The following is a 15635-nucleotide window of genomic DNA, read 5'->3' on the forward strand; positions in this document are numbered from 1 at the left end:
GGTCTATAGTTTCCCACTTCATGTATATTGCCCTTTTTATACAATGGTTTTACTTTTGCAATTTTTAATCGTTGTGGAAAGACACCTTCTGAAAATGATATGTTTATGATGTGTGAGAGTGGGTCTGATATGACACTAGCACATCTCATCATGACTGAGCAAGGTATCGCGTCAATCCCTGAGGACATTTTATTCTTCATTGTTTTTATTATTCGATTAACTTCCAATTTGTTCGTGGGAGGTAGCAATAATGAATTAACACTTTGTTCTTCTGGGATTGGTGTTCTACTAATGTTAGAACAATTTTTATGCAGATTGATTGGACTATTTATGAAGTAGTCATTAATGTAATTTGCTAAAGTACGATTTCTGACTAGCACACCTTGATCATCTTTTAAAACAAAGTCATCTGGATTTCTAACATTTTTGCTTGGGCCTATTTCTTTTTTTACTACATTCCATGTAGCTTTTGATTTGTTTGCTGACCCAGCAATTACACTGTCATTGTGCATTGTCTTTGCTTTTTTTTATCACCTTCCTGTAAATTTTTTTGTATGTCTTAACATAATCTGTGAAGTGTTCATCTTTGTTATCTTTTTTGAGTTGACTGATATGTTTTAGTGTTTGACTGGATACTCTAATAGCAGGTGTTATCCACTGGCTTGTATTCCTAGGAATGACATTGATCTTTGTGAGCTTTTTTGGGAAACACATCTCAAATAGGGACATGAATGTACTAGAAAAAGCATTGAAAGATTCCTCGGTTGTTGTTTGTGCAAAGACATCTTCCCAGGTTTCATTAGCTGACAACTGGGTGAAAGTATTTACTTTTTCTGTATAGAAGTGCCTTTTGTATCCCCACTTATAATTTACTGCCTTGGGGATAGAGTAATTTACGTATGTTAATAGTGTATTGTGATCCGAAAGACCTAAGTTTACGTTTAGTGGCTCAGTGATACCATTCTCCATATTTGAGAAAATATTATCTAAAAGAGAATATGACAGTTCTGTTATTCTGGTGGCATCTGTAAAGAGTGGTTTCATGTGGATGCTGCTAAATATACTCAGAAGCTGTCTTTTTTCATCACTTTCAATTAACAGGTTAATACTAAAATCTCCACATAAAAATAATTTCACTTCATTACTATAAAAAGTGTTTAATGCTGCTTCTATTTTTTTGAAGAATATGTTTTTGTCACCCAGTGGAGATCTATATACTGTAATGACAACTAGTTTTTCACTCTTCTCCTCAGTTTTTAACTCTGTGGCACATGATTCAAAATGTTTTTCTGTATTTAGATGGTCCAATTCTGTTTTCACTTTGAACTGCAGTCCTACTCTAGAGTAAATGCATACCCCACCATTTTTAAAAATACTTTGGCAATAATTTGTTGCCAAATTAAACTTGCTTATATTTATGAGACTTAATTCACTAGCCTTGCACCAGTGTTCAGATAAACAAATACAAGAGACATCAGCAAGATTATTTAAAGCTACTTCTAGATCTAGTACTTTGTTTCTGAGGCATTGAATATTCTGACACATTATCCTGACTGTTTTGCAAGTATTTTTTCTTTTGTCATTACCTGGTAATGTGCTGCTTTTTCCATAGTAGTTGTGACTTATCTGCAAATTTTCTTGCTGATTTGTCACAATCTTTTCCATTTCTTTGTCTGAGGCCATAAAAAATCCTTATTTAATGATGTAGATGTACCGTGTCTTTGACTCCTCCTTAGGCAGTGTTGTGTTGCTGCAACTGTTGTTGATGGTTTTGTTGCTGCTGCTACTGTTGTTGTTGGTTCAGTTTCTGCTGCTGTTGTTGCTGCTGGTGCTTCTGTTGCCAGAGGTGGAGGTGGTGGTGGTGGTGGTAGTGGTAGTGGTAGTGGTAGTGGATGTGGTGGTGGTGCTGACAGGATTCCTCGTGCTGTTGCTGCCTTTGATTCTTTTATTGGCACTATTTCTGTTGGTGGTGGATCTGTTGTTGTAGTATCTGTTGGTTTTGCCCTGTAATTGCTGATGCCTGTGGTTTCCTTCCTCTTTTCTGCCAGTGACTGTAGTGGAACTGCTACAGTTGTTGACACCATTTCTGCTTCTGTTGCTTGTGCTACTGCTGTTGTTGGTCTTGTTGCTTGAGCTAGTTCAGATGTTGCTGGTTTTGCTGGTGCTGCAGTTGTTACTGAATTTGATCGTGATGCTGTGGCAATTTGTGGTTCTGCAGCTGCTTTAGTTGTTGTCTCCAAGACAGATTCACTTCCTCCATGGTTGCTTCCAGTAATATATTGGTAGTTCATTACAATGGCTGGTACTGACTCATAGATACTTTGCTTTTTATATGGTTCTAACGTTTCGTAAATTCCTTTGCACAGAGATGACTTGCCTCTTCTATTCAGGTGCATGCCATGTTTTGTAAAGCTGCATCTATCCAGGAAATTGACTGATAGAAATCTTATGTTTGGGTACACTTTACATGCTGTTTGTATCTGTTTATTGGCTTCCTTAATTTCGGCGTTCACACATGAAGCAGATATGAGGTCATACCTATGTGGTATACCAATAACAGTTACTTTTTGGTTTTCTATCGAACTGAGGGCACTTTTGAGACTGATAATAGCGTTAGCTAACTCGTTACAATACACGTCATTTGCTCCTCCAATTAATACAACATGACGATTTTTGTTGTCTTGTTTGTCCAGTAAAACGTCCCTAATAATTTCCCGCATTGGTGCTCCTGGTTTCACAAGACTGCATACTTTCAGATCGTAATGGTTTCGTAGTACTTCCGCCAGTCCGCGATGACAAAATCGCGCACAGCGCGGAATGCGGGGAGCATGTGTCTGCAGCAGCGAAAGGGTTAATGAAGAGACAAAGCACTAGAAATTTCAAAAAATTGCATTCAAACGAATATAATTCGTGAAGTAAGACACTTCGATTTTGTTTTTAAATAATGAAAATATTAAGCACCACACAAGGTTTGAACTCACAACCTTTCACATAGAAGCCCAACACCTAACCGTTACACTATCGCTGCTGTCGATCCGAGTGTTTCACGCAAAATACTGACAAACACTGTCGGTATGACTATGAATTACTCACGCTTCGTCGAAGTACAATAGGAAATAAACAATTGCCGCTGTTCTTTATTGCGAAAAAGCGGTTCGTGAGATTGATACAAACCCCTTTCCTTGCTATCGCCTGAATTAGGAGTCTTATTGCTTGTTTGGTTTAATTAATTAATAGAATATGAAGCAATTGGTATAAAGAATGCTTTTTCCAAACTTTCTATAAAAGAAAGTCTGCTATCAAGACATTGCTTTTGTTCTATTACTTTATTTATGACTGAACGTTTCTAAAACTGAAGACACTCGTCCATGCTCTGCACTGCAGTTGAGATCTGGCAATGTCGTTCTCTGTTCATTGGCTGACTGTGTTTTGTGACGTCAGATGCGCAGAACGAACCTAAACTCGGCCGCCAACATAAATGACGCGCACTTTAGTATATCCATTCCATCAATTCCTGTTTTGGTGTTTGTATAGGCCTAGAGATCGACTTACTTTCATTTATTCAACTTTTAATAACAGATAAAAACAGAATGATAAATGAATAATGAATTAAGTATTGTATTGTTCAAGCAATAGCATCGATAATACTGTTATTTTCAATTCTGCTGATTCAGATAAAGCATCCAATAGGATGAGAAAGAGAATTTAATCCTTCAATAATAATCAGGTCTCGGTTAATATTAAATATCGGGGCTGCACCTTTCCATTTCTGATTTTCAGAAGTTGTAAGTGCTTCAAGCTGAAATATCTGCTTAACATTAATGACATGACAAAAAATTGCCACAATGTTAGTACTATACTCTATTCAACTAAGAGCATTTATTTGAACCATTATTATTTTAAGAAGTATCACTGAGGCAATAGGAAGTTTAAATCAAACCTCATTATGACAACTGCTGGCATACTCCTCAATTTGACATTTACAGTGTATAATCAGATCTTTAGCCGTTGGAGAAAACGCTTGAGATCTGTACCTTATTATTTATTCTCAGCTAAGACTAATTAAGTTTCTACTATCTTAGCAAATAAATTTGTTCTTTATAAACCAAATTCATTCAGCCAGAAATATGAAAACTGAAATAAAATTTATAATAATCTTATCTCTCCTATCTCTAGGGGATTTACTGCCATTCCTTGGGTTTCTGTCAAAATGAATTGTTATACAATTGCTCAGAGAAAACAACAATTATAACAATTATAGTTGTACTAACTACAGTTACACTTTATTATGATATATGAATTAGATTTTCAGCTCTAATTATATCATATACAGAAAATTCGTTATCAATAAAGTTAAGGTCTCAGAAGTCAAGAATTATTCTTCCCATAACTGTAATAATTTCAACAATACGATTGAGTTCAACATCAGCTTTATAGTAAGGACTTCAGTTAATTAAACTAATAACCTTCAAAGTTATAATCAAGAGAACAATCTTTTAGGCCTTAGTAAAAATTTACACATCTAGAATTGCAGTCTAGATTCATAATTGAATGTAAGACCTAACTATAGTAAGAGAGTAAGTATCTCATAAGTCGATTTATAGTCTGTACATAAAATTCACCCATCTTACTGCAAAAATGATTATTCTCAACAAACCATAAGGTTGTTCATATTTTTTAATTGGAGCATGAGCAGGAATAGTGGGAACATCAATAAGAATACTTTTTCGTGCTGAATTATTTCAACCAGGATCAGTAATTGGAGATGACCAAATCTGCAATATTATTACAGCCAACACATTTGTAATAATCTTGTTTGTAGTAATGCCTATTATAATTGGTGGATTTGGTGATTGACTTGTACCACTAATAATTGGTGAACCAGATATAGCATTCCCATGAATAAATAATATAAGTTTTTGATTACTACCACCCTCATTAACCCTTCTTCTTACACTTTCTATAGTAAATAATGGTGCTGTTACAGGATGGACAGTTTACCCCCTGTAGCAGGAGCTTATTGCACATGGAGGAGCATCTGTAGATTTAGCCATTTGTTCATTACACTTAGGTGTATCATCAATTCTTGGTGCAGTAAACTTTATTACAACAGCAATTAATATACGATCAGAATGTATAACTTTAGATCAAACATCCTTATTTGTTTAGTCTGTAGCCATCACAGCTCTTCTTCTTTCACTTCCTGTTTTAGCAGGAGCTACTACCATATTACTAACAGACCAAAACCTAAATACATCATTCTTTGATCCTGCAGGAGGGCGAGACCCAATTCTGTATCAACATCTATTTTGATTCTCTGGACACTCAAAAGTTTACATTTTAATTTTCCCAGGATTTGGTATTATTTCACACATTGTATGCCAAGGAAGGGAAAATTGAATCAATCAGAACACTAGGTATTCAGATGATTGGCCACATTATATGGAATTAAATTAAAGTTTAACCCACCATTATTATGTGCTCCAGGGTTTATTTTTGTACTCACAATTGGTAGATTAACAGGATTAGTATTAGCAAATTCATCCCTTGACATTGTATTACATGATACATATTGTGTAGTAGCCCAGTTCCATTATGTGTTATCCATAGGAGCAGTATTTGCAATTGTAGGTCATTTTATTCAATGATACCCACTATTCACAGGGCTAACTGTAAATGATAAATGATTAAAAATTCAGTTCACAATTATATTCTTTGGAGTAAACCTGACATTTTCCCCTCAACACTTCTTTGGATCAGTAGGAATACCACAATGATATTCAGCCTACCCAGATGCAAATACATCATTAAATGTACTTTCAAGAATTGGATATACAATTTCTATTGTAGCAATTACTATATTTATTGTAATTATATGAGAAAGAATAGATACAAACTGAGCAATCATATTTAGATCTAATATAAGTAGTTTAAAATGATTGCAAAGCAATCCACCTGCAGTTTGACCTTTTATTAGAAACGCAAATATGATCAAATTTTTCACTTCAAGATGAAGCTTCACCATTAATGGAGCAATTATCATTCTTCCATGACCATTCTATAGTCGTGTTATTATTAATTACAGTAATTGTAGGCTACACAGTAAGATATATACTATTATTGCCTGAACAAACTGTAATATACTTCATGGATATCTAATTGAAATTGTTTGGACAGCATTACCAGCAATGACCTTAATTTTTATTGCACTCCCGTCGCTACGATTATTATATTTACTTGATGATTCAGTATATGCAATAATTACAATCAAAACAGTTGGATGACAATGATACTGAAGATATGAATATTCAGACTTTATGGAAATAGAATTTGACACCTATATAACACCAGAACAGGATTTGGAAAACGATGGATTTCGACTTGTAGACGTAGATAATGGGACAATTTTTCCCATAAATACTGAAAGACAAGTATTAACAAGAGCATCAGATCTCCTTCACTCATGAGCAGTTCCTGCTCTTGGGGTTCAAATTGATGCCACACCAGGCCGACTAAATCACGGAACCTTCACAATGAACTTGCCTGGACTACTTTTTGGCCAATGCTCAGAAATTTGTGGAGCAAACCACAGATTTATGCCAATTGTAATTGAAAGAACTTAAGTAAATTTATTTATCAGGTGATTATCTAAGATAATTTAAGAACTTAGTTAAAGTATATAACTCTAGAGTGTCAATCTAAAATAACTAAATAATTAGTACACCTTGAAACATCAATGACTAAAAGTAAGTAATGGTCTCTTAAACCAAATAATAATAAATTAATGACTACTTCTGAAGGGGAAGTTTCAATTCATATCCCTCAAATATCTCCTCTTGTATGATTCTCTACATTCATTATATTTTCAGTCACTTTAATTCTATTTAATCAAATAAACTTTTTCTCATTTAAACCTAATCTTATTAAAAGAGCATAAAAAAGAACAATGGAGATAAAAAATTTAACCTGAAAGTAACAAATTTATTCTCAACATTTGATCCATCAACTAACATCTACAACTTATCATTAAATTGAACTAGAACATTTCTGGGATTATTATTAATCCCATCAATATTTTGACTTGCATCATCACAATTTAATATTGTCTGAAATAAACTAAATGTAACCCTACATAAGAATTTAAAACACTATTAGGGCCAAAATTATGTAATGGGATAACATTCATCTTTATCTCAATTTTCATTGCAGTATTATTTAATGATTTCATAAGACTACTCCCTTACATTTTTAGTAGAACAAGCCACTTAGCATTAACATTTGCAATTGCTTTATGTATATGATTAGGATTTATACTACTTGGATGAATCAGTTACACTCATAAATATTCACACACCTTGTACCCCAAGGCACAGCATCATCATTAATATAATTTACAGGATTAATTAAAACAATTAGAAATTTTATCTGACCAGGTACATTACCAGTACGATTAGCAGCAAATACAATTGTGGAGACCTATTATTAACCTTATTAGGAAATACAGGACCATCTATAGCAATAAATTTAATTTCATTACCAATTATTGGACAAATACTCCTACTAATTCTAGAATCAGCAGTAGCTATAACTCAGGCTTATATTTCTCAGTTTTAAGAACTTTATATTCTAGAGAAGTCTACTAAACTTATGTTAACAACTCACTCAAACCACCCATTCCATGTGGTAGACTATAGACCTTGACCATTAACAGGAGCAGTTGGAGCAGTGGTCCTAGTATCAGGAATACAGGAATAGCAAAATTATTTCACTTATTTAATATTAATCTATTCAAATAATATTAACCTATTTAAATAATATTAACCATATTAAAAGAAGCACCTAAAACAAAAACTGTAATTGTCAAAAACTTCAAATAATAAGGTAGAGCAATCACATGAGGAATAGGGAAAATCGGTCAAGATAAAAGACTGCCACCAAAAACAGCATCAAACAATAATCCAATTATACCAAATGAAATTTAATAACCCTTATCATCAAAAGAAAATCTTGAGTAAAAATTATCATCTCCAGATATTGAATATTAAAATAAACGAAAAGAATAAGAAGCAGTTAAACCAGTAGAAAAAATTAAACAATTATTTCATATGAAACAAACCATTTCAAGAATTAAATCCTTTGAATAAAAACTGGGGAAAAAAGGTATAGCACATAAAGACAAACTAGAAACATTAAAACAAGGTATAAAATTAACAATTGAAACCATAAAATGAATATCTCATAAAATCCTTTAAACTATGAATTATTGAACCTAACATATAAATAACAATGCCTTAAATAAAGCATGAGCCAATAAATGAAAAAAGCAAGCTTTGGATACCCTATAGCCAAAATTCTTATTATTAAACCAAGTTGTCCCAAAGTAGAAAGGCAATAATTTTCTTTAAATAAAATTCAAAATTAGCTCCCAACCCAGCCATAAACACTGTTATACAACCAATTAAAAGTAAAAACCAACCACAATTACAAGTCTCTAATATTGGTCTAAAATTTATTAATGAATAAACCTCCACAGTAATGAGAGTAGAAGAGTGAACTAAAGCAGAAACAGGAGTAGCAGCAGCTATAGCACCAGGAAGTCAAGAAGAAAAAGGAATCTGAGCTCTCTTGTTTATGGCTGCTAAAACAATTAATATAATAATAAGCTTCATTTCAAAAGAACTAGAAATAAAGTCATAATAATATATATAATTTGAACCATCAAAATTTAACATTGAAGCAATAGAAATTAAAGTAGCAACATCACCAATCCGATTAGAAAGAGCAGTTACTATACCAGCACTATAAGATTTTACATTTTGATAATGAATAACTAAAAAATAAGTAACCAAACCTAAACCATCTCATCCTAAGAAAATTCTAATCAAATTAGGCCTAATAATTAAAAACCCTATTGAAAGATTAAATATTAAAACAATAATAATAAAAGATTTATATTTTTTCATTTTTATAGTAAATGACCAAAGAAGACATATATATAACAAAAGACATAGAAATAAGAGACATTCGATCCAAAATTAAAGTCATAACAACCAATAGACACATTCAAATTAAAAAAGTTCTCATCTAACAAAAACTCTATAATCAATTATTAAATAATAGGTACCTAAAATAAAGGTTATAGTTCTCCAAAAAAAACAAAGAGTAAAAGCTCAAAGAACAAACAGAAAATAAATACACGGCCTCAAATGAAAAACTTTGTATCATTGATCCCACAAAACAATATTTTCAATTAAAATACTTAAGCAGTTTAAACAAAGAAGTATTCACCCTTCAAACAAAGAATATTTAAAGGCAATCAATGCATAAGTAAAAGATGAAATTCACGAAAATAACTATGAGAACAATTATGAAACCCAGAATAATAATTTCCATGCTGAGAATAGGAATATATATATAAAGTATAAACAGCTCTAAAAAAGAATTAAAAAATTAGAGCCATAAATCTAAAAGAAAACCAAGACTTAATTCTATTTAATAATCTAAGTTTACCCACCAAATTTAATGAAGGAGGAGCAGCTATATTTGATGATCTTAAAAGAAATCACCACAAAGCCATTCTAAGCATCAAATTAATTATACTTTTATTAATTAACCCTTTCACTGTGCATTTACTCTCAGCGGCTCTCACCCTGTGCGCGTTATTTTCACCCGGTGCGTATATATACGACTGTAACAGTCTACCGTTATTATGGAGATAAAAATGAGACGCAAAATCCAGTATTGTCGGTGTAAATCGTTTCCTTTTTTTAAAAATCTTTGTTCAGAGAGTCTTATTTTGTTCAAAAAAAAGGTACTTTATTAGGAGAAAAAAATACAAAACATTTTACATTAGTAATGCTTCGAAGTGTGATATCTCTTGAAACAAAAATTCAAACATAAAGGCACATTACATTTTACACAAATGCATCTTGTGTCACTTCGTTTATCATGTTCTGCACATACAATACACCTGTTCTGGTCGGCCTTCTTCATTGAAGTTCCTGGGATTAGCGAGATAAAGTGGCGCTCAGTTAGGTGTAAGGGATTGTCACCATCAGCCGATCTCCTTCCATGACGTCCCTCTGTTTGCGGTTGGTGGTGAATCTCTAGGATCTCCTTGATAAGTTATTGTTGAAAATCAGATACTGAAATATTTCGTCCCGTTTGAGTTTTATATAATGCATGCGCATTGAGCAGAGACAGATCCACCATATGAAAAAATATTTTTTGTATCATTTTACAGTTTTTTGTACACATTCTTCTGAACTTAGCATCATGTCGCTCCTGTCGACAGTCCCCATATTTTCAGCATAGCTTACGATGGAAGCTGGTTTTGTTTTTGGTTCATTCGTGGTTCTGTCAGTTTTGTCAGTCGCTGTAATTTCTCTTGTATGAAGAGTTGAAAGCATCCTAACTTCCTGCTTGTCCTGCCACTTCAGAACAAGAAGTTTATCTGTTGACATAAACACGATCTCGCCTTTTCTAAGTTTTTTTTTGATAAAGCAGGCATGCCTTTGCGGTTTGTTCTCACAGTTCAACAGGCATTAGTCACTCTGTCATGCAAATAAGAAAATAACGTTGGGCTAGTGTACCAACTGTCAACATATAATGTGTGACCTTTACCAAGGTAACATTCACGTAAAGTGAGAACAATGCTTTCAGGTATTCCAACATTTACACCAAAGTCAGTTTCTTTTTTTTACGTCTGTTGCTGCACCCACATAAATAATAAAGTGAAGAATATAACCAGTTTCACAATCATGTAACACAAAAAATTTTACACCAGATCTGTAGCGTTTGGAAGGAATGTACTGCTTGAAGACACGACCTTTGAAGAGAACTAAACTGTCGTCAATGCACAAGTTTTTAGAAGGATAGAATGCACCTGGAAATACTTTTCTTAAGTGATCCACAACTCTATGTAATTTCCAGATTTTGTCATCTCGAGGGTCCTTACTGTTATCAGCAAAATGTAACATTCTAAGTAACAGAAGATATCTATCTCTCGGCATGATTTGCGCAAACATTGGAGGAGACAGTAACTGATCATTGGTCCAATAACTGTTCATCTCCTGGCATCCACATGTCAGACGCTCGGAGGTCAGAGGGACTGTTACTGTGACCACTGAGCAGCCAAATTATTCAATTTACTTGGGAGGGAATAATCGTCCTGCGCAAATACTCGCCGTATTAAATCTACCCATGAACCATGGACCTTGCCATTGGTGGGGAGGCTTGCGTGCCTCAGCGTTACAGGTAGCCGTACCGTAGGTTCAACCACAACGGAGGGGTATCTGTTGAGAGGCCAGACAAACGTGTGGTTCCTGAAGAGTGGCATCAGCCTTTTCAGTAGTTGCAAGGGCAACAGTCCGGATGATTGACTGATCTGGCCTTGTAACAATAACCAAAACGGCCTTGCTGTGCTGGTACTGCGAACAACTGAAAGCAAGGGGAAACTACAGCCGTAATTTTTCCCGAGGGCATGCAGCTTTACTGTATGATTAAATGATGATGGCGTCCTCTTGGGTAAAATATTCCCGAGGTAAAATAGTCCCCCATTCAGATCTCCGGGCAGGGACTACTCAAGAGGATGTCGTTATCAGGAGAAAGAAAACTGGCGTTCTATGGATTGGAGCGTGGAATGTCAGATCCCTTAATCGGGCAAGTAGGTTAGAAAATTTAAAAAGTGAAATGGATAGGTTGAAGTTAGATGTAGTGGGAATTAGTGAAGTTCGGTAGCAGGAGGATCAAGACTTCTGGTCAGGTGACTACAGGGTTATAAACACAAAATCAAATAGGGGTAATGCAGGAGTAGGTTTAATAATGAATAGGAAAATAGGAATGCGGGTAAGCTACTACAAACAGCATAGTGAACGCATTATTGTGGCCAAGATAGATACGAAGCCCACACCTACTACAGTGGTACAAGTTTATATGCCAACTGGCTCTGCATATGACGAAGAAATTGAAGAAATGTATGATGAAATAAAAGAAATTATTCAGATTGTGAAGGGAGACGAAAATTTAATAGTCATGGGTGACTGGAATTCGAGTGTAGGAAAAGGGAGAGAAGGAAACATAGTAGGTGAATATGGATTGGGGCTAAGAAATGAAAGAGGAAGCCGCCTGTTAGAATTTTGCGAGGAGCACAACATAATCATAACTAACACTTGGTTTAAGAATCATGAAAGAAGGTTGTATACATGGAAGAACCCTGGAGATACTAAAAGGTATCAGATAGATTATATAATGGTAAGACAGAGATTTAGGAACCAGGTTTTAAATTGTAAGACATTTCCAGGGGCAAATGTGGACTCTGACCACAATCTATTGGTTATGACCTGTAGATTAAAACTGAAGAAACTACAAAAAGGTGGGAATTTAAGGAGATGGGACCTGGATAAACTGAAAGAACCAGAGGTTGTACAGAGTTTCAGGGAGAGCATAAGGGAACAATTGACAGGAATGGGGGAAAGAAATACAGTTGAAGAAGAATGGGTAGCTTTGAGGGATGAAGTAGCGAAGGCAGCAGAGGATCAAGTAGGTAAAAAGACGAGGGCTAGTAGAAATCCTTGGGTAACAGAAGAAATATTGAATTTAATTGATGAAAGGAGAAAATATAAAAATGCAGTAAATGAAGCAGGCAAAAAGGAATACAAACGTCTCAAAAATGAGATTGACAGGAAGTGCAAAATGGCTAAGCAGGGATGGCTAGAGGACAAATGTAAGGATGTAGAGGCCTATCTCACTAGGGGTAAGATAGATACTGCCTACAGGAAAATTAAAGAGACCTTTGGAGATAAGAGAACGACTTGTATGAATATCAAGAGCTCAGATGGCAACCCAGTTCTAAGCAAAGAAGGGAAGGCAGAAAGGTGGAAGGAGTATATAGAGGGTTTATACAAGGGCGATGTACTTGAGGACAATATTATGGAAATGGAAGAGGATGTAGATGAAGATGAAATGGGAGATATGATACTGCGTTAAGAGTTTGACAGAGCACTGAAAGACCTGAGTCGAAACAAGGCCCCCGGAGTAGACAACATTCCATTGGAACTACTGACGGCCTTGGGAGAGCCAGTCCTGACAAAACTCTACCTTCTGGTGAGCAAGATGTATGAAACAGGCGAGATACCCTCAGACTTCAAGAAGAATATAATAATTCCAATCCCAAAGAAAGCAGGTGTTGACAGATGTGAAAATTACCGAACTATCAGTTTAATAAGTCACAGCTGCAAAATACTAACACGAATTCTTTACAGACGAATGGAAAAACTAGTAGAAGCCAACCTCGGGGAAGATCAGTTTGGATTCCGTAGAAACACTGGGGAACACGTGAGGCAATACTGACCTTACGACTTATCTTAGAAGAAAGATTAAGGAAAGGCAAACCTACGTTTCTAGCATTTGTAGACTTAGGGAAAGCTTTTGACAATGTTGACTGGAATACTCTCTTTCAAATTCTAAAGGTGGCAGGGGTAAAATACAGGGAGCGAAAGGCTATTTACAATTTGTACAGAAACCAGATGGCAGTTATAAGAGTCGAGGGACATGAAAGGGAAGCAGTGGTTGGGAAGGGAGTGAGACAGGGTTGTAGCCTCTCCCCGATGTTGTTCAATCTGTATATTGAGCAAGCAGTAAAGGAAACAAAAGAAAAATTCAGAGTAGGTATTAAAATTCATGGAGAAGAAATAAAAACTTTGAGGTTCGCCGATGACATTGTAATTCTGTCAGAGACAGCAAAGGACTTGGAAGAGCAGTTGAATGGAATGGACAGTGTCTTGAAAGGAGGATATAAGATGAACATCAACAAAAGCAAAACAAGGATAATGGAATGTAGTCTAATCAAATCGGGTGATGCTGGAGGAATTAGATTAGGAAATGAGGCACTTAAAGTGGTAAAGGAGTTTTGCTATTTGGGGAGCAAAATAACTGATGATGGTTGAAGTAGAGAGGATATAAAATGTAGACTGGCAATGGCAAGGAAAGCGTTTCTGAAGAAGAGAAATTTGTTAACATCGAGTATAGATTTAAGTGTCAGGAAGTCATTTCTGAAAGTATTCGTATGGAGTGTAGCCATGTATGGAAGTGAAACATGGACGATAAATAGTTTGGACAAGAAGAGAATAGAAGCTTTCGAAATGTGGTGCTACAGAAGAATGCTGAAGATTAGATGGGTAGATCACATAACTAATGAGGAAGTATTGAATAAGATTGGGGAGAAGAGAAGTTTGTGGCACAACTTGACCAGAAGAAGGGATCGGTTGGTAGGACATGTTCTGTGGCATCAAGGGATCACCAATTTAGTATTGGAGGGCAGCGTGGAGGGTAAAAATCGTAGAGGGACACCAAGAGATGAATACACTAAGCAGATTCAGAAGGATGTAGGTTGCAGTAGGTACTGGGAGATGAAGAAGCTTGCACAGGATAGAGTAGCATGGAGAGCTGCATCAAACCAGTCTCGGGACTGAAGACCACAACAACAACATTAAATTTACTCAAACTCTCACATAAAAATCGGAGAATACTCGCAACACATGCGATCATGAATGTTGCCCAACCCATTTTGTGTGTTACTTCGTTATTACCCGCCGAGATGGTGACATGGTTAGTTCAACTGCACCCTTGTACGCTACCTGTCTGGTTTGAGAGGCACAGTGGCAGCTCATGCCTTAAGTGGGAAATATCCATTCATTCCAGCCCTCGATCGTCATATGCCTGGGTACCAAGCAGAGTCGTTTTAGGAAATCAGTCATGAATTTATCAGTGCAATTGCAACTAAACGATTGCAGCACCAATCTGCTGACATTCAATAACAAGCAAGGTATCGTAAATACCTCCTCCTGACGACTGTGGCTCTGGAACTATCAGTATCCCACTTAAGTCTATATCCTCCTTATGACAGGAGTTAATTTTTCACATAAAATCTATCACATGCCTTATAGCTGCCGATGCAGTGAGATTGCAGTTTTCCAGATAACACCTATACTTCCCTTGCAAACGAGCACAATCCCACCCACAACATTTTCTTGACACATGTCAGAACACTGACCACAATAACTTCACATGCCAACACACACACATTTCAGACAAGCAGTGCAATTATCGTTTATATGTGTATAGCATACGAAAAAATTACGGTATGTTCACACTCACACGGGCTAGGTGTCTCTGTTCTTTTCAGCCCTAGGAAATTATTTGACATTTAAGTCTTTAATCCAAACAGATTCGGGAATACTGCAGGTATTATCAGTTAGCACTTCCGGAAGGTGCTGCATACTGCCAAGAATCTCTCAACGGAATGTTGTGATTATCAAGAGCGGTCCCGTGGACGAAAGGGATGGAAAGATGTCACCGGTATAGGCTGGTGTACTGTAATAAACAATGCAGTCGACATTGCGACAAACATGTGAGAATCTTAGGGGAGCCGGTGAGAAGACGTTTTGTGTATCCATAACGTTGCAGCTTTATTAACAGAACTGTTTGTAAAACGCTATAGCAGATCCTATTGAACCACCCATGCATTGCTATATTGTGCAGCTGTTTATGAAGTGACTCTGTCACCCATTATGGTCGGATAAACTCGTCAATGCGTGGAAATCACAATTTTCCACGGCAAATCTATCCTCCCTTAC

Source organism: Schistocerca americana, chromosome 6, assembly GCF_021461395.2.
Source record: "Schistocerca americana isolate TAMUIC-IGC-003095 chromosome 6, iqSchAmer2.1, whole genome shotgun sequence".
Lineage (NCBI taxonomy): Eukaryota > Metazoa > Arthropoda > Insecta > Orthoptera > Acrididae > Schistocerca > Schistocerca americana.